We start from the raw sequence: 20477 nt of genomic DNA, 5'->3' as shown, positions 1-20477 counted from the left end.
AAATTAAAAAAACCTAACTGTTTAAAGTAAATTTAAGTTCGAACAATGTCACGTGAAAAGACAGGATTGTTATTATGTGTTCTTCCTTGAGCCAAACTGTGCTTTAAATGTGTATGTAAGTGTGAGTTATTCTTGCAAGTTTTGTGGATATAAGGATGAAAAATCTGGTGTAATGTTCTACTAAGCAAGAATAATTATTTCTTATTTGTTATTTTTCTCAGTGTAAAGTGTTTGCCTCAAATAGAAGGAGAGCCGAAGAAATTTCTTGTTATTTTTGAACATAGATTAGTCAATGTGATCCATTAACAGGCAACTTCTATGCTGAAAATACTGCTGAACTACTTGGGCAATATTTCTGTAGAACTACAGAATTCAGAGGAGCATAGAATTTGTGTCACATTAGACTTAAAAGGAAAATGGAGATAACTACATGGAGGGGGAAAATTCTGTATCATCCATTCTGCTTTTGATAATGCAAGGTTGTTTTTACTGTTAGCTATAAATGTTTTTGTCCAATGCAGTACTTAACAGCTCCAAAGTTGAAGGCTACATTACTCTTCTAAAGAGTTCTTTTGTACACCAGCATCTTAGCCTCTGAGGAGTACTTCTTTACCTTACTGTTAACTGTACGGTTCCTCTTGGTTATCCTATAGTGTTTCTTATCTTATAGTATTATGTATTTTTACGTGTAATTTTTCACTCTAAGAGATATTTCAGATCTTTAAAATACTTGTAAGTTACTTTTACTCTTGAAATAGCCAGTAGCCAAGTTATACTCGTGCTGCTCTGCACATTTCATAGAAATACAGAATCATTGAATATCCTGAACTGGAAGAGACCCACAAGGATCATAGAGTTCAACTCCTGGCTCCATGCAGGACCACCCAAAATTTAAACCTTATGTCTGAGAGTGTTCGAATGCTCATTGAACTCCGTCACCTTGGGACTGTGACCCCAGGCAGCCTATTCCATGCCCACTGTCCTCTGGTGAAGATCCTTTCCCTAACTCCCAACCTGACCCTTCCCTGACACAGCTCCATGCCATTCCCTCTGGTCCCATTGCTGTCACCAGAGAGCAGAGCTCAGCGCTGTCCCTCTGCTCCCCTCCAGAGAAGCTGCAGGCTACCACAAGGCCTCCCCTCAGCCTTCTCTGCTCTGGGCTGAGCAAACCAAGGACCTCAGCCAGCCATTCCTCATAGCCCTTGCTCTCTAGGCCCTTCACCATCTGTATAGCACTGTTGTCTGCATGTGGTGCTAGCAATGCTACCCCTGCTGGATCTTTAACCCGGCACAAAGAGACTCTGCAAGCAGGATATTTATAACTTACAATATGAAGTAGATACTTATTGGCTAATATAGTCACAAAAGATAACATTCCAGATGGTGTCTGGGAAGTGTGATCAGAAGTCTGGATGCCATCATGCTTAGTGCTGTCCCAGCATAAGCCAGTGTGGGAAGCATGAGAAGAACAGAGAAATGCTAGTCACCCATCAGCGCCTAGAAACAGTGCTTAGGAAGGGCCACTCTTTGGTCAAGTGTGGCTCTGACTGCTGCTATGTTTGAGGGTGTGTTCCTTCCCTCAGCTCGTCTGTGCTGGACATTGGAATAAGGGTCTTAAGGAAGATTAAAAGAAACCAACAGCAAAGAACTTTTCTTGGCATGTAGGGTTAAGCCTTGAGACATTTCCCAGGACAGAGAAGTCTTTTGGTTTCCATATGTGTAAGAGTATTTAGTCTCTTTTTCCGCAGACAGACAATCCCTGAGTTTCTCATTTCACAGTTTGCGTTGGCTGGAAGCAAGAGGAGTTTATTATATTTAAATTTATTTATGTTATACTTGTGACTATTATATTTCTTAATATTTTAAAATGTCATAAACATTTCAAGTGCTGAGAGCTGAATCACCGCAAATCACAATAAATTCCAGTGTCCAAAAAGTAAATCAAAGTGGCATGTCCCCTCAGCCAGAAAGGTACTGTATCATAGGAGTCTCCTTCAGGGGACTGGAGGAAACTTGTGAGTGGAGAGCAGGGGTCAGGTGCATAGGCATCCCCCTTGAACTGCAAGTTGATTTGTAGGCTCTAGAAATGCAGTAAAATGATGGGACAGCACTTGGATTTTAAACTTTACACGAGAGGCAATCTGTCTTTGCTACGAACTGATGCGGTGCCTAGCAGGGATTCCCCAGTTCCATTGTCCTCCATCCCAGTGTGGCCCCAGCACAAAGTAGGAGATGGGAGCCTCACCTCAGCCAACCATCCTGGAGGGACATGGATGCCTTTGGAGGGAGTTTGGCACACTCTCCTTCTACTCCCCATCCCCTTTGCACATCCTGCTTTGGTGGCTTCACAATCTCCTTGGAGTTTTTTTTTTTTTATCTATCCTGTTATGTTGCACACTTACATTCATCTTTTTTCTGTAAAATGAAGTTGAGGGCTTGTGCTGAGCTGTGTGGCCCTATCAACCCCACAGTTCCTGCGAGTATCAGTTCCTGCCAGGATGACACAAGAACATGCTACTCCCACTTTGATTTCTGCAACCCACACTTTTGCTCCAAAATGTATGTATTTGCATGTAGCCATTTAAAATGTCTCCTTTTACAGAAGGAATGTGGTCCATCTTAGGGGCATAGTGTTCCTCTATAGATGTTCTGAGTTACAAGTGCTCTGGAAAGTACTAGATTCTTCTGGATCTTTAAAATACAGAAAAGAATGATTTATTTCAGCACTTTATCCCCTTCCATCTCATTCTACATTATGCTTGGTTTTGCTCTTATGTTGACCTTTATTGCCATCCTGGTTAGGTGAACCAGGATGTTCTTTCTCTATCAATTTTCCACACTTTGTAGTGTGTGTTGCTTGCTGTATCTTTTTCTTGGTCTTGTTATTTATTACTCTATTTCTATTTTCTTTTCCTGCCTCTTTGCCACTGTTTGTGAAACATAGTTTTGTTCTGAGACAAGTCGTTTTTAGCTAACTTAACTTTGTTCACTAGAATGCAACTCAAAATGGAAGCTAACCCCAATACTGAAGTTTCAGCTTGTAGAAAATCTTTAAAATAAACCTGCACTATCACAATTTTCCTCAGATAGGGAAGGAAGAAAACATTTCTACTTCAAAAGTGACCTTACAGCTTAACACCAGTCACAGGTCTGCACCATGCTAAGGAATGCACATTTCAGATAGAGAGAAAGTTAGGCGAGTGCATAGGTGTTTTTTGAAATGAAGACTTCAAGCATAATTGTGAGAATAGGAAGTTGTAAGAAATCAGGATGAGGACTGTATGCTGTAAAAGGCTGTACCCAGCGATGTGTCTCTGGGGCAGTGTAGTTCCACTACGTTCCTACACAGTCCTATAGATTCCACTCTGACAGCACCATCATGAAAAACTCAGCAAAAAGGAGGAAAAATAAAGCAGAAGTTTTTCTTACCACTCAACCAGGACACACTTGGCAGAATGTAAAACGGCAGTTCAGATAACTGGGAAGTCAAGCTAGAGATGCTGTATGTAATAACATATTTTCCAGCAAATGTTTCCATATTTTTAAAGTTGGATTGTCATTGAGAAGATTTTGATTAGTTATTAATCAAACTTATTTACAAAATTCAATGTCTGTAGTTAATTTATGAGTAGCTTTTGGCACACTTTGAACAGCTGTAACGGCTGTACGGTGTATATGGTGTATTTCTATTTCCTGACTGGATGAGGGGAATGAGATTTCCACTGCAAATATTTTTTGTAGGACATCAAAATTTGCTTTTCCCAAGTATTTAAAAATATTTTGAATACTGTTTCCATGAGCATTCTTGTTTTTGTGAACACAAAGTCAACACAGTTGAAATGAAGAGTTTAAAATTTTAAAAGAAAAATAAAGCATTTCTTTTTTAGTGCAAGCATCCTGCTTGACCTGAAAGTCACTTTAATCCTAGTTCTAAGGTTTCATAGGGAAGTACACAGCCACAGGCACGTTCACACATTACTTGTGTTCATGGAAGCATTAATTGAATTTCCAAAGTCCTATCTCGGTATTTGCTCCATGCAGTAGGAAGGATTCTTTGAAGGTGTTTCTTGCTGTTCATCCCAGATCCTTGTGGCAAATGGTTTTGTATAGGAGCAGGAGGAGCTTTCAGGTTGATAATCAGCTGTAGGAATGATTCTATAGCGTAAGAGGCTTTGAACTGAACAAAAAGAAATAAAATAGTGTTGGGGCTAGAATGATGTTCAAAAGTATTTTTACTTTGGATTCCTGAAAGAGGAAATAGTTTTCCTATAACACAGGTAATACTACCAGCAAGAGATAGCCTTTGAGCATTTTTTATTTTTTTTTTTAGATGATTGGCTGACATTCAAACAGTCAACCTTTGGCACAGAACTCTCACAAAAAATGCACAGGAAAATGCCACCCGAAAGCTTTCATTAAAGGTGGCTTTTCTAAAATGCCTGTGATGCAGATATTTAAACCTTGCTAAACACAGACTGCACCTACATTTTCTTCTGTGACAGGATAGGATTGGTTTGCTTCCCATAGGTCAGATTAGATCTCTCTGTCATGCTCCTTTCAGTCACTGTCCATATAGACATGAGAGAAGCCTAGCATTGCAGCATTTAGTTGAACTAAACCATCATTTCTTCTTGCTATTTGCTAGTAGTGGTCAAGACAAGCTTTCCACTCAGTTTATTTGGGTCCTGGCATCTGTCCGACCATAACCCCTGCATGGGACTGAAAGGATCTAAAGCTCAGACTTGGCTTGGCTAAGCTTCTAGGGGTTTTACAATTGAAATTTTCTTTTGTTTGTGCAACATTTCCAAGAAATACTTTACCATGCATATATATGTTTTAGCATAGCTGTCTGTCAATTTTCATGGCAAGAAAAAAAAAAAAGTATTTGGAAACTGGAGAATAGTAATAGTAGAGTTGTTTTTAAAGGAATCACCCTACACCATTCTGGGCCAAAAGCTTTTATTAAAGTTTTATGAAAATCCTCCCTGTTTTTTACATTCCATTGGAGTCTATTAGCTTTGCAAGTTTTGATGATCTAGCAGGTATAAGCACTTCTCACATTAAATGCAGTGTTGACAAAGGAAATTCACTAGCAAAGGTTTCATTAACTGGGGATTATCCTGAAACCTTTTCCCAGAATTGCCAATAAATGGAGCCCTAATCCAAAATTTGGCCTTAAATTCAAGTGCAACTAATATAATTTTGTGTTTGGTTTAAAATTACCTGTGGTTATTTTCTCGTTTTTGCAATATACAGCATTATGTAATCTGGACTCTCAAACAGCATTGTTCCTATGATGAAAAAGCAAACTTAAATCCCGTGTATGAAAGAAACTTCAGTTTAACTTGAATTTTGAAGGAGTTCTGTGAAAAGAGACTCTGTTCTGCAAAGACAGAATTAACTACATCCCCCCAAGTTAGCAATGGACATTCTGGGCAGGCAGGGCCTGTTCCTGAGGTGAGGGGTCCTGAAGTGACACATTGACAATGTCCTAGCACTGTTTGGACATGAGACTATGCCCTCCCCATGCTGATCAGAACTTATCTTAGGAAGAGGCAGAGGTGGACTGGAGGCAGGAGGGTATCCACAATGCTGGGGATTTGAAATCCTTTGGAGAATGCAGGAGCTTTGGGCCAGGGGAAATCCGGCGCCATTGTGAGCGATAGGAGCTTTGCCACTGACATAAGTAGCCTGAGGATCTTGCCAAACTTGGTACAAAATAATGTAATACTCTCCTTCTAATCTCCCTTGTGACACTGAAGATATCTAACAAATCTCCTGGTGTACTCTCCCCAGGCATGCAGAGAGGCCACAGCAGCTCCTTGAACCAAGAAAGTCCTGTCTAGAAAAAGAGGAATTTGAACTTTATGCACTCTGTGTGTGTGAAGGAATCGTGTGAGGTTTTTCTGTTTGTGCAGCACTCTGGACTTTTTCACTCTGTATATAGGGAAAAAAATGTGACAGCAGGTTAGGGGGTTTATGGTCAGGGAGGCATTTGGGGCCTGGCCATGGCACTATGGTCCCCATTGCCTGAGGAGGAGATCCCTGGCCTGGAAAGGCAACAAGAGCCACATCCAAATCTCCTAAACTCAGTAGGAATCTCTCCAAGGATCTAATAGGTTCAGGGTTTATAACATAGCCTGTTAAGATTAAATTTTTGAAACTACCTAGGGGAACTGAGTATGGCTTTCTATTAAAATTAATGGGAATTGGATATTTAAATTCCTTAAACATCTTTGAAAGTCTTACCTCTAAGTGGCATATAAAGATCTAATGTAACTTCCATTACACCTAATTTACAGTTTATAGGTAAGATGATGTAAACTCTGGGTTTGTTTCAGAATTAAGTTCCTGTATTTACAGCCCCCATAGCAAAGCCACTGTTTAGTGTTCTATGAAAAGTAACTAAGTATTAGTAGCAGGTACCGTGGTCACAGTTGTTTAGACTTGCATTTTATCTGAGTCAAGAAGATTGCTCTATCTCATGAAGAGAACTTGGGTGGACTCATAAATCTGAAGTTCCTGGTTATCTTTTTAAAAGGGATTTGGAACTCATATCTCCCTATGCTTTCTTAATGGTTTTACATAAACAATGAAGTGCTTCAGGAAAATCACAAATGGCTCTTCTGTCAACAGACGGCTTCATTTTCTCTAGCAGATTAGGGTGGTCTGAAGCTATCAGCAGCTGATCTGACAAAGTAAATCTGAAACAAATTGCTGTTGCTATAATCCTTCTTTGGCATGAGGTGCTGCACAGGAGAGAAAGCAAATATTGTTGCATAACTAAATTGATTGGCTGGTGGTTCATTAGATTGAAGTAAAAAGTGTTTGGTTTGCTGCAATTCATATCTATCTATCTACCTACCTACCTACCTACCTGAAATAAACTTGGGATGTATTACTTTGCTCTCAGAATAGCGTAAGAGAAGCCATCTCCCTACATGTTTTGATTTTAAGGTTAAATCCGTGGCTGTAAAACAAAGTTCCAAGTTTTACCTTCTGGAGGTTTTCGAGTTTGAGAAATGTGGTAGACTTCTTCAATTCTTTATATTTTTCCTGAGACTACTATTTTATTTGAGGTTAAAATTCTAATGGAAAAAGCTATTAGAGTTGGCAGCAGCTTAGACTAACATGGTAAAGGTAATTCTTGGCTGCTTGTAGACCTGGAAGATCTGTAATGTCAGTGACCAGCACAGTGTTGCTAAATTCCAGCAGCCTCTGCTTCCTCTTGCACAGATGAAGCCACTCAGTTTGATAAGCACGAAGCAGCCCAAAGACTTCACCTCTGATTTGTGGTTCAGATGCTGTCCCTGTGTTTATTGCCATTTCAGGAACTGGATATCAAAGCTTGATTGTCTTCATCCTGGGACACCTCCAAATACCAGTGGGCATTGTTTTGCTGAACAGTTTTTAAGGAAAGTGGAGATGATACAGGGAAGAATGCCATTCCTTGCAGTTTGAACAAAGATTGCTTAGTTCTTAATTTAAGCTGCTGTGGGAAATGCCACCAAAGTAGGTGGCACCCTGAGCCTGCACTGTGCTCTGGCTTGGGGCAGCAGAGGGAGCAGTGATGGAGATTTCACAGGCCCACATAACTGACCATGCCCTTCTCCTTGCCTCAGAACCTGCCCTCTTCTCTTGCCCCTTCAGTTATCACGTGCATGATTGTCTACAGGACTAACAAACTGGCTGAGTTGCTTTGGGATTTTTTTTCTCTATTGGCAGTAAAATGCTGCCAGTGCAAGAGAGGGCTCCCCGTTACATCTTGATGTAATATCAAAAGGAGCGGTGCAAACTGAAATGATTTTTCTTTCCTAGCAGAATGAAAGAGCTGAAAGATTTTAAAGCCTAATTGCATCAAAGGAAGGAAATTAAAATTTCCTTAAAGGAATTCAGGTTGCTGAAAAATTCAGGCCCAGCTCAGACACAAGTATGTTTTATATTAAAACTTGAACAACCAGCTAGTATAATATTTCCTGAAGTTTCATCCATCATGCTACTGGTTTCTGCAGGGAAGGAAACATAACCTTCCCTTGCTATGTCTCAGGGAAAGTAAATAATATTGTTAAGAAGCTTGTCATATCACAAGTGCCTAATTAGGGAGGCCTGGGGGGCTGGCAAGTTTGCAGACTTCATTAAACAAGCTGCTATGCCCTGAGGTAGCAAATGCTGAGGGATATCTGCAAATTATATAGGTGCAGACTGATTTGCATCCCTGTACCACCGAACAGTAAAATGAAGTCTCCAGAGAAGCCAAGAAAGTAGCATGAAGCTGCATGAGCTAATAGAAGTGTGGTTGAAACAGCTCCCAGTTTTCTCTCCTGCTTGGAGGAAAAGCAGGAAGGTTTGGTAGAAGCCCTGCACATTTTGAAGACAGGCAGATACCTGGGTGTGTTGGTACATAATGAGGGCAGCCTCATTTAGTGACTGAGATTTGGATTCCACCAGAAAAATCATCGTGGAACATGGTCTTTCTGAGGAGCTTTGAAGGCTTGGACCTCTCTGCTGTGCTGGATGCATGTGCTTGTCTCTGGTCCTGGCTTCTGCCAACAGATGTTAATGACATTGAAATGGAGGAGAGTCTGCTCCATCCCAGCCCTCAGCCAACACAGGAGTGGACGTAAAGGTATATTTCCTTCCTCCTTGGCAAATATTCCAAATGCCACACTCCAACAGCATTCTGAAGGGCATTTCTTGTAATTCCTCCATTTAAACTGTTATGTTTTTAATGTAATAATTAGGAAACCTAATGATACTAAGTAGCAGAGCTGAGAAGCAGATGACACTGTTATAGGAGCCCAGGTCTGTCCTCTCCCAAATGTATGTTCTTACCACTGGTCTTGATAGTAGGACTTTGCTGATCCCTTCTTCAGTAGCCAGCTGATTTGCCTATGAGGATTCAAGAGGGTGGACAAGGACCATAACTCTGGATGCTGTAGAGCCCAGGAGAAGCAAAGCTGGAACAACTTTTTCTTAAGGTATATAGCATTTTTAAGCAGAAATTATGAAGGATGAAGCAGTGGCTGTATCAGATTCTCTGTGCTGTGCAGGGGCTGATCTGCTGTCCACGGAGATGGTCAAGTCCTGCAGGGTAGTCTTGGCTGTGGCCCTGATGTCACTGACATCTGGTGCCAAGCTGATCAACACTGCTGAGGAAAAAATGTTTGAGACGTGTGCAGAGAAAATCATCCAGATACCTGAGGAGTCTTGCTGTGGTGGGAGGCGTAGCCACATCAAGCCCTTACTGATAAAGCAAATTATTCACTACAAAGAAAATCCTCTTTCTTGTCCTTCTCACTAAAAATGTTTTTTAAATCTTAAGAGCATGCTTATTAAAAATTATTTATTTTCTGATTAAAAGTCTTATAGAAGAATAAACAATCTAAAAACAATGAACATTGTTATTTATTTTGAAATTAAATTTTCTGTTAAAGAAAGAAAACTTCTAGCTGGGTATTTGACATATTTGTATGACTAAAAAGTGAAATTCAAGGTGAAAATTTATATTAAGAGCTTGTATAAACATCTCCTTAAAAACAGAGTGAAAAATAAATAAACAGTCTCACTAAATTGATTTTCATGCCCTAAGCTATAACTGCTATAATTGTGTAGCAACTGTGTTTACTGCTCATGAGCCACCAAAATGTCAGGGTTGTATGGAAGAACTGTCACAAATTGTAACTTCATAGGATAAGCTTAGAAAAATCTTCATTCAATTAAATTCACTTCAGAATTAGGCATGTAGAGAGCCTCAGTGAGACATTAGTGAGGCCCTTAATAGAGATACTTGAAGGACATCTACTCAGGATCTAGTTGGATATCTCTTTTAAACATATTTATACCCAGCCTCTGGGCTGTGGGGTTTACTCCTGTTTTGCTGATCAGCCTGTATTTGCAAATGTTTACAAGCTAAACAGGAGGTGGATAGAGGCACTAAATACACAACATACAGTCAACTTTTTTCCTTGTCCAATTATGGTTTCTCATTAGTTCCTTCCTAAACTGTGATCAAGGGAGGATAATGACCTGTAATTTTTTTGAAATATATATATTTTTTAATGGATGACTTGGAAAATTTTGCTATTATCATGTCCATAAGTATTCATAAAGTTATATCCATACTTATGTCTATATCAATTAATATACCTGATAACTTTAACTGTAATTTCCTAGTGTTTATGTGAGTTTTATACCAGGGTAAATCTTTTGGTGATTTAGCTTGGGCAACATAAAACTTCTTGGCAAGATCTTCATAATGTTCTTGCTCTAAGGGATTTCTTTTTTCTGTCAGACCTTCTATCTTCCTCCCTTATATCACTGAGTGGTGAACAAGTACATGCTCCATGGCATGCCTGATTGTTCTTGAATTTTCTCTCAATTCTACACTGTTGCCTGTAACCAGTGGCTTTCTGGAAAACAGATAATCTTATGAAATAAGTAATTAAGTGAGCTTGGGCTCGAGTCTACATGGAGACTTCCCACCCCATAGGCACACTTTGATGTTCAGACATTGACTGATACTACATTCAGGAATTGTGACAAGGGGTAAAATCTAGGATCTTGCCACCAAATTGTTGCCTAGTGCAGGCCTGAGCAAATGTTTAGTTTTGGATGGCCAGCTGGTTGTCATCTGGCTCTGCTACTTCTTTGTTTATCAACTACCTTTGTAGCATTTGTTAGGCAACCAGTATGAGATATAATACATCCTGGAAGCCTACCTGTAAAGATCCCACATAAATAGTTATAAAGTCATAGGCAGCCAGAGTTGAGTATGTTTTTACATGCAAACTAACAGCATGGATAGAATTGAGGCTTCTATAGAACTGAGACCTCTACGTTTATTTAAGCATTGTCTGTGTGTGGGCTAGGTGTCTAAGTCCTGTTCTGGTCGATAGATAACTCATCAGTATAGTCTGTGAAGTCTAAACACATCAAGTTGACAAGTCACTGAATTCATCTGTCCATGCACAGGTACCTGATACCATTTAAGATGCCTCATGGAGTTCTGCTTGACCTCCTGCCAGTTTAGAAAATCTTTTGTGGGGCACGTGTCATTTTTACCTGCCCTATGGCAGTGTTTCAGATACTCTACAATATATCAAATAGCACGGGACACCTAAATGCAAGCAAGCATTCTAAGCATCTAGTTTTAATTGACGTGAAATGCCTTTTAGACACAGTTGTAGATCTCATTTGGCTACAGTGCAAGTTTACACACCTGTATGTCCACATATAAAGATATGTGTCTTCATGCCAAGCTGAATCTCGCCCTATAAATCACAGGTTGATTGAAAACAGTGATATTAATATGTGCTAAATCAGAGAACTTGATCATCCTAGCCACTCACCACTCACATAAAGATCCAGTACAGGAAAGATGTGGAGCACTTGGAGAGGGTCCAGAGGAGGGCCACTAAGATCATCACAGGGCTGGAGCACCTCTCCTGTGAGGAAAGGTTGAGCGAACTTTGCTTGTTTAGCTTGGAGAAGAGAAGGCTCCGGGGAGACCTCATTGTGGCCTTCCAGTACTTGAAGGGAGCATACAAACAGGAGGGGGAATGAGGGTGCATAGTGATAGGACAAAGGGGAATGCTTTTAAACAATGACAGGGAAAGCTTAGGATAGATATTAGAAGTTTTTCACACGCAGGGTGGTGACACACTGGAACAAGTTGCCCAAGGAGGTTGTGGATGCCCCATCCCTGGAGGCATTCAAGGCCAGGCTGGATGTGGCTCTGGGCAGCCTGGTCTGGTGGTTGGCAACCCTGCATATAGCGGGGGGTTGAAACGAGGTGATCATTGTGGTCCTTTTCAACCCAGGCCATTCTATGATTCTATGATTCTATGAAAGATTTCAAAAGAGTGTGTAGGTGTAGCCAAAATTTCCAGTAGGTTATTTGTTATGTTCAAGATATAAACTGCCCAGATTTTGTTTCAGAGCTGGATGCTATTTTGTGCGTAGTGAGAAAACACAGAAATTTGACTATTAGCTAGACAAACTATTGCTTTACATTAATTTTATTTTATTAAAATACTCAAAATAATTGCATTTGCAGCTGAAAAACATGACTTGAAACTGGATTATTCTAATTAACACCTATTTCAGAGAAATGCCACCCACCAGTTTTTCTGAACAAGATGAAGAATCAATTTATCAGTGCTCATATTAAGTACAATACCAGGTCCTTGGCAACTTTACTCCATTTAATTACCTAACAACTTTGGTTGCATATTGAATCCCTCGGAAAACTCAGATGTGGCTCAACCATCTGGCATTATATTATACATTTTAAAAGATGTATTTAAGACCTTCTGTGGCTGAAATAACACCTCTGTGCTCTGATCTTTGTTTCAGTTCAATCACATCATTTTCTTATAAGGCTAGAGCTACCGTCACTAATTAGGTCTTTTATTTTGTTTTACTAGATTATCTGGTTTTTAACTGTAAGACCTCCTTGACCAGACAGCACAATTTGAATACTTGGATGAAGTTATCTGAGTAAATTCATGCCAATTTTCATACAAAACTGAGTTAATTTAGTTTGCCACTTTCCCAAAAATTTAGAAAGCAGTTTTTTTTCTTTCCCAAGATCCATAAACACTGCATTGAATACTGCACTGTTTGAATACTGCAAAACAGACCTCATAATTTCTGAGTTTCAGTCCTTCACAAGAAATTCTTCCTTTTACTCTGAAAGAAAATCTTTACATTATGAATGTTTGTTTATATGTCATTTCCAGACTTTGCTTTTGTGTTATGATGATGTGTTATGACAGGAGAACTTGTCTATGAACCTGATGTTCAATTTCCTCCTTTTGTATAAGGGTCAAAGTGTAGATATTCATCTGAATCAATGACTTTGCCACCTTAACTTATCCACGTTTCAGGGAAATACATACATTAGTTGATATACTCTGTGAAACGTACATATAAAGATACAAAAATAAATAGGATAAGAATGAGCTAGGATGGCACATAGAGCAGAGGAAGATGACAGTGTATGGAGAAGCCGCTGTAGCTAAATGGCTTATGTGACCTTTATTTTATTTCTGGATGTTTTTAACAGGTGAATTTCAGCAGGTTTGGAAGTTGGATTTAGATTAGCTTGTTTAGACTCCACTGCTGTTACTTTAAAGCATTGAAGATAAAATCTTTAATTATAGGTTGCTTGTAAATTGTTCACTACTACCTGTTATTGCTGAATTCTTACTCCAGCCTCTTTCCTGGATTTAGAGTTTCTCCAGCCCACAGCAGAGGGTACAAAAGTGTCTTCCAAGAGATCTTTCAAATAAATGGACAATAACAATTAGCAGTTTTGTGTGTCTCAGCTTCATAATTTTGAACCCACTACTGCTGTTCTTTGTACTGTGCTTAGTGCTGTTTGAGTGCATAAGCTATGCTCAAGAGCTGCAATCAGCTAGAAGGATAATGCGGAGTTGAGGCCACATCCTGCATGGATTCAAATAGTGATGATGCGTATGCAAGAGCTAAACTTTCTATATGGTCCATAGAAAAGGGCATCTGTACATGGCTGGGAGCTTAAACACAGAACCACCAGGAACTCTGTGATCCATAATGAGCTATATATACTGAGTTTAGGGTCTGCCAGTCCTGAAGGGCTGTTGCAACTGCTTGAATCATTCCCATGGATTTTGGAAGGATTAAAGCTTTTCAGTCCTACTTGTGCACCACAGCAAGAAATCTGAATCTCGCTCTTTACCTTTTGCACAGAGATTACAGAACGTGTACACGGCAGAGAAACACTAGTAATTCCTTTGACAGTTGTTTTCCTGGCACAGTGTAACTGACCAGCGTCACCAGCCGTAGCTCAACCACCACATCACCAAAACAATATACTTCAAACTTGTTTCTGGAAGTGTTTTGGCCTTAAATTGTGACTGACCTTTGAGGTACGACTTGGAATCTCCATTTTGTTGCTATTGAGAGAAATAGGAGAAGTAGCAGGTCTGTGAGCACAAATTCTGTGCTGAGATAAAAATGCTACTTTGGCAGTATTCAAGCAATTTTTTCCTTCATCGGATGTATGATATTGGTTTTATTTTGCCTTACATAGCAGAATTTATTATGCTACAGTTTTATAGAGACCACATTCACTTTTCTGTACAGAGTAGAATAACTCCTAGTGAATAATGCATTTGACATTTCTGTTTACTATTAAAAGAATTATCCTCTTAGATAAAAATCTTCAATCAAATTTGTGACAATCCTTAAAAATAAATTACTTTTTAATTTATATATGGTTTGGCGTCACAATATACTCCAGGGAAAGGAAAGGAAAGAAGAGAATAGGAGAGGAGAGAAAAGAGGAAAGTAAAGGGAAGGGAACGGAAAGTGGGAGAGGAAGGAGGAGGGGGGAGAGAGGAAAGCGGAGGAAAGGAGGGAAGGGAAAATAGAGAACAGAAAAGAAGAGAAGAGTAAAAAGGAAAGGAAAGGGAAGGAAAGGGAAGGAAAGGGAAGGAATGGGAAGGAAAGGAAAGGGAAGGAGAGGGGAGAGGAGAGGAGAGGAGAGGAGAGGAGAGGAGAGGAGAGGAGAGGAGAGGAGAGGAGAGGAGAGGAGAGGAGAGGAGAGGAGAGGAGAGAGAGAGAGAGGAGAGGAGAGGAGAGGAGAGGAGAGGAGAGGAGAGGAGAGGAGAGGAGAGGAGAGGAGAGGAGAGGAGAGGAGAGGAGAGGGAGGGAAGGGAAGGGAAGGGAAGGGAAGGGAAGGGAAGGGAAGGGAAGGGAAGGGAAGGGAAGGGAAGGGAAGAGAAGAGAAGAGAAGAGAAGAGAAGAGAAGAGAAGAGAAGAGAAGAGAAGAGAAGAGAAGAGAAGAGAAGAGAAGAGAAGAGAAGAGAAGAGAAGAGAAGAGAAGAGAAGAGAAGAGAAGAGAAGAGAAAGAGAAAGGAACAAGAAGAGAAGGAACGAAAAGAAAAGAAAAGAAAAGAAAAGAAAAGAAAAGAAAAGAAAAGAAAAGAAAAGAAAAGAAAAGAAAAGAAAAGAAAAGAAAAGAAAAGAAAAGAAGAGAAAAGAAAATTCTGTTATGCAAAAATCTTCCAAAAGAAAGAAAGAACAAGGTCAGGATGGTATACTTGCCAATAAGTAAGCTGAAAAAAACCAAACAAACGCACAATTATGGAACAGATTACAGCAACAAAGATCCCTTGTATAAAGTACGGGCAAGATTTCTTTTCCATATAAACCTGTCCACATCTGAAGTAGCTCTATTGATTTCACTATTTTCCACAGACCTGTACCAGTGCTTTGTCCCATGGGTGTCATGGATATTGGACAAATTATTGGTATACGTCAAAGCAAAGGTTTGAAAATGAATAAATAGCAAACGCCTAAGTATGCTTCCATTCAACTGTAACTGCTTGCTGTAAGAAAATTTATGCTATGAGGAAGATCTGCATGAGTATCTCTGTTGAAGGCCTAGCTTGTAAACTATTAAGTAGTTTTGCATTTCTTGGCTCTTACTTTTAAGATCTTTGGACCATAACTGACTATGCCTGAAAAATTTTTAAAAGAACTGTGTCAGAAGGCCACATCTCCTGCTGGAACTTTCATGTGTGCTGCCTTTCATGTGTGGAGTATGAGCTACCAGGAGTTTGGGTCACAAGGGGCAGAGCTGTCCCTTTTTCACTGATGGGGACACATGATGAGGGCTGCTCTCTCCTTCTTCCCACCAACCCATGGCTTTGCTTTGTCCTTATCCTTGTCCTTGTCTTTACCTGAGAGAGGAGAGCTGGCAGTTTCCAGGTGACAGTAGCATCATTAAAGAGATGGGCAGCATCACATTTCAGCAAAACTCTGGCTGACTCCTATGGATACCCATCCTTTGTGCTTCCTCAGATCTCCTCAATGCCATGCTGGAAAAATTTGCCACTTTCCAGCCACACTTCTTGTCCCTTGGCACCCTGATTGGACAAGGGACTTGGCAGAGTCAGAGCCCTGGACTCCAACAGAGGCCAAATGTATCCCAAAGAACTACACTACTGAGTTATCATTGCACACTGCAGAAATTAGAAGCAAGGAGTGATTGTGTACAAGGTACAACTCCAAGTTTCCATTGAAGATAATGGACTCCTTGGATGCAAATCTCACGGAAAATCCAGGTAGAGGAAAATTAAGCCTATTTGTAGCTATACAAAATGATTTATGTTTCTGTGTAACAGGTAATTTATGTTTTATCTTTGGCATTTGTGCCATGTTCTTAATTCTCCAAACTAAAAATCCAACAAACATGTTGAAAAAGACTAACCTGTGCCTAATTTTTGTTTTCTTTCCAGGCTCTATCAGAAATCAATAAATAAGCAGTGTAGTTTAAAAATTAAACAAATACCATACCTTAAGTACTATTAAAAGCAGAATTAAAACGGCATAACAAATTGTAAACTTTAATCCATATCCAATGCAAAGCAAAAATCCTTCTAAAAATACCTATGTCACAAAAGACTAGTGTTTTAAGCAAGGGTCTTTTCCTGAAAAAATTTTAAATGGCAATATTCTTAAAGGTTTATGTTAAGGTTCATTTTATTCTATTTTTTAATCATCCAAAACATTTTCCAAACAAAGTTATGCATACAACAGTTTTTAGTTGGAAAAATTAAATCATCGTATCTTGCTGCTTACATGTTTTGCTATTTTAATATGCGTTTAAGAAAATATAGCAATCCTTTGTTTCTAGAGAATATTATACATCAGTCCCAATGCATCAGGCATAGCCCATCTCATCTGGGGAGTGAAATGGCCATAAACATATTTGTTCTGCAAAGCAAGATCCACCAAATGTGTTTTCTTTATTCTCTCAAGCATGTGTGCCCCATGCCTACAGCCTACTGTGTATTTGGGAAGGATTATATTCAGCTGCACTGAGTTGCCATAATTCTAGGAGATATTTTTGTCAAAAAGAAGTTAAAGGATTTATTGAAAAAGCTTAATCAAAACAAAATATTCATGTTATGTATGTATAGGTGACAGCAAAGGAGAAAAGCCAGTCAGTTTATCTATCTGTTCCTCCTCTAATTAGTTTGATGTTTATTAAGCATCTAGGAGGAAAGGAGCAGAAATGATATGAGGACTGACCGAGTAGTGGCTCTGCTTACAAGGCTTGATGGACAAGAATCAATGGCAAGAATTTATTTTCTTTTTAATGTGTTGTCCCAGCATCTAACATGATTGGAGTTATGGATGGTTTTCCATCGTTTCTAACCTTAGAGGAAACAAATCTACTGAAAAGACAAACTCAACGAAGAATTGAAGCAACATGGTCAGTCTTTTTATCCTAATGACTTCAGGATAAAAGCTTCAACTTCTCAAAAAAACTTGTCAACTTCACATTTTTTTTTAATTTCTGATACAGCTATCAACAACAACAACAAAACAACAAAAAAAAGAGAAAACATAACATGGTTTGGAAAATGACAATAAATGTGGAAATTATGGGAATGGCATCCACTGAGTGTAGAAAATTTGAAAAGCAAAAATGAGATATCATACTTGAGTAAAGCATCATTGCAGGAGGAGACTCCCAGCAAGACTGCCTCAGAAAGCCTAAACTAGAAAGTATCATTAAGCTAATAACCGGCATTCATTAGACTCTAAATGAAAATTTTAGAGACCTGTTTTGCTGTTCTTCTTTTTTTTTTTTTTTGCCATTGCTTTTTTGTAAAAGGCATTCTGAAAGATCTAGAAAGTTGCAAATGTACCATGATGGAGACAGTCTCATGGAAGAAAATTGAAGAAAATTGTTATATATTATCATGTGAAGTAGTCTTCATCTCCTGTCTTTACCCTTTTCCTCCTTTTTCTTGCTCAGGTGAATAAATGTAATGGAGCAGAGGAGCTATTGCCTAGACAGCATTGAAATTGGTAGTTTTGAGATTCACGAATTAAGAAAACCATGATAGCTTCCTAAAATAGAGTTACCATGCATCAGAGAAGAGAATTTACCCCAAATGGTCTGACATCAGTGTTCATCATCATGTACCACTCCAAGCTCATGGCAGAGTAATCCAAGGGCACTGCTTCAGCTAGGAAAGAAAGAACTCAAATCATAGCTGCCTTTGTAGATAAAAATAGGGGGGTGCTAGTATGCTGCCGCATGACAAGTTTTTACCAGAGAGTTGGAACATTTTCATTTTGCATGGCAAACCAATGGCACTGAGTTTGCATGGCTTGCAACCACTCTGAAGGGATCATCCTCTCTTCACAGCCCCTCTCCCCTTGCCAGTCTTCACCATCAGCTCTGTGTTATCCACCCTGAGAATCTCTGATCAGAGATTCTACCAAGTGCCACCACCAGTCCTTGCCATCAGGAAAAGCCAGCAGAAGTTTTCCTCTGAGGCTTGTTTCCAAGGGAGAAAGCCTTTCCAAGAAGAATAAACAGTAAACATACCAAGTTCTTGCCCACTATATCAGGGTAATGCAGAGTCTTGTTACAGAAAACACTGTTGGTAAGGCTGATTTTGGCCTGTCACACACGATTGCACAACACAACACAGTGCAATGACGTGAGACAACTAAATGACAAAATGCTGGCTCTCAATCAAACATGTAAAGCACCTATTTTCAGCTCTACCATCTGCTATCAGTTTGCACAGTGTCTTTTCCAGCTGAAAACACAATGCAGATTGGCACAAATGGAGCATTCCTCTGGCTGATCACAGACTGCAAGATACATTTTTTTTCTCCTCCTGTGGCTGGCCCATCTCTGATTTGTTTTTTTTTAATTTCCATAACAAGTAGGCTGCCCTGTGTAAGCTAAATCTTGATAAAGAAAAAACAGTCCCATGGGATAAATGTTCTCTAGCATCCTGTCAGTCAAAATAATAGTATGTCACTTCTACCTTAAAAAAAAGCACACAGAAATCAACAACTGAAACTAATAGCAATATTAGTTTAATCTTTTCCACTGAAACCCCTTCTCTGGGGACTTCTATTACTTAACACTCTAGAATATCATTAACTCTGTTGTCATCTACTGATGAACAGTAAAAGGAAGTTCAGTAAAGTAAGTAAAATTACAGTAAGTAACTTTTTTTGTTGTCATGTAACTTTCTGTAAAAAAAAGACACTTTAGGGAGTCTAATGTGGAAAACAGCAAAGCAAAACAAAAGAAATTCAACAACATCTAAGCTTTTCTATGAAGGCCGAAAACACCCTCAGCCATTTCCTGGTTGTTTCCATTAAGTTGATTACTCCTTTAGAGCCCTGTTTTGGAGGGATGGAGCTAATCCGAAATTCTTTCTTTTTTTAATAAAGAACAAAACCACTGGGACCTTTGCTGCTTTCTTCCCTGAATAAATAAGATGTTTCTGAGTTGAAACCCTGGCTCTGTTGACTTCACTGGGGCCATGATTTCACCCCAGGAATTATTCTAAAAGCATTACTCATTTAATAAGCATACCACACTAATTCTCTACTGTTTCCGTATGAGCACCTCCCAGTGCCAATATAAACCTACTGCACAAAGCTACATTAAAGCAATATTTATGGTTGAGATCTTAACACAAAAGTCAGGAAACTCAGAGTTATGGTTCCCCCAGCCAACCATAACCAGGGGTAGCTTTAGTGTTTTGCATTACTGTGTCTGTACTCTACAATGCATGTCCAAATGCCAGTGACTGAGTTATAGCTGCTGTGGGAACTATAGCTTTGGATTTCTGTATATTTTTGAATTTAAATTCTCAACCCAGGTCATGAACAACTGTGAAAATTATGATTGCAGAGAAGTTTAGTATCTCCTGTTTGCTATTCTTGGTTACTGCCAACGGTCACACAGGAAAATGGTGAGCTCTCGCTGGTGTGTGGATGTTGGGAAGCCTGAGGGTCTCTTTTACCTTGATGAACACAATACTTCAGTTACACTTATAAGGTATATAATGATCAACTTTTCCACAAGCTCTGTATCATTCAGCAGATACTCTAGGAGAGAGCGGGGGAGCTAATGCCATCTGACAGAGATTACTTAACGTAAATAATGGTAATATCCAATTAACTTGGTCAGAGACAAGAATAAGCTGCTTTTGTGTTCAGTTTATACAATGTTAGGCAAATGCTGCATCTCCATTGAAGGGAAATAAGATTGTTTTTACCCTGTGTTCTCAGAGTAGAGAAGATATGGAGAGGAGAAAGTTTGTACAGTGGGCAGTGCTGACAAGAATGTAACAGCAGTGTGAGAGAGTCCATGCAACAACACTTCTCTGTCAGACCTAGGGCTACTCAAGGGAAATTTTATCTGTAAGCTAGGTAGTTAGTATGCAGCTTATTTCAAGAATTGTTTCAGACGTGAATATTGTGCAGTAAGGACTACAAATAGATTTAATAGCTTGGCAATATCTGGAATTTGATGCAGAAGTTTACAGTAAATTGAATATATATTTTTAGTGGTGTTTCTCAAAGGACACGAAGTTGAACTCTGACTTACAAAGCCAGCTGACTTGGGAGCAGGGTAATGGCTTGAATATCAAAGAAAGAAA

The sequence above is a fragment of the Meleagris gallopavo genome, chromosome 2, assembly GCF_905368555.1.
Source record: "Meleagris gallopavo chromosome 2, MGAL_WU_HG_1.1, whole genome shotgun sequence".
NCBI classification, from domain to species: domain Eukaryota; kingdom Metazoa; phylum Chordata; class Aves; order Galliformes; family Phasianidae; genus Meleagris; species Meleagris gallopavo.
Note: the sequence above shows the minus strand (reverse complement) of the source record.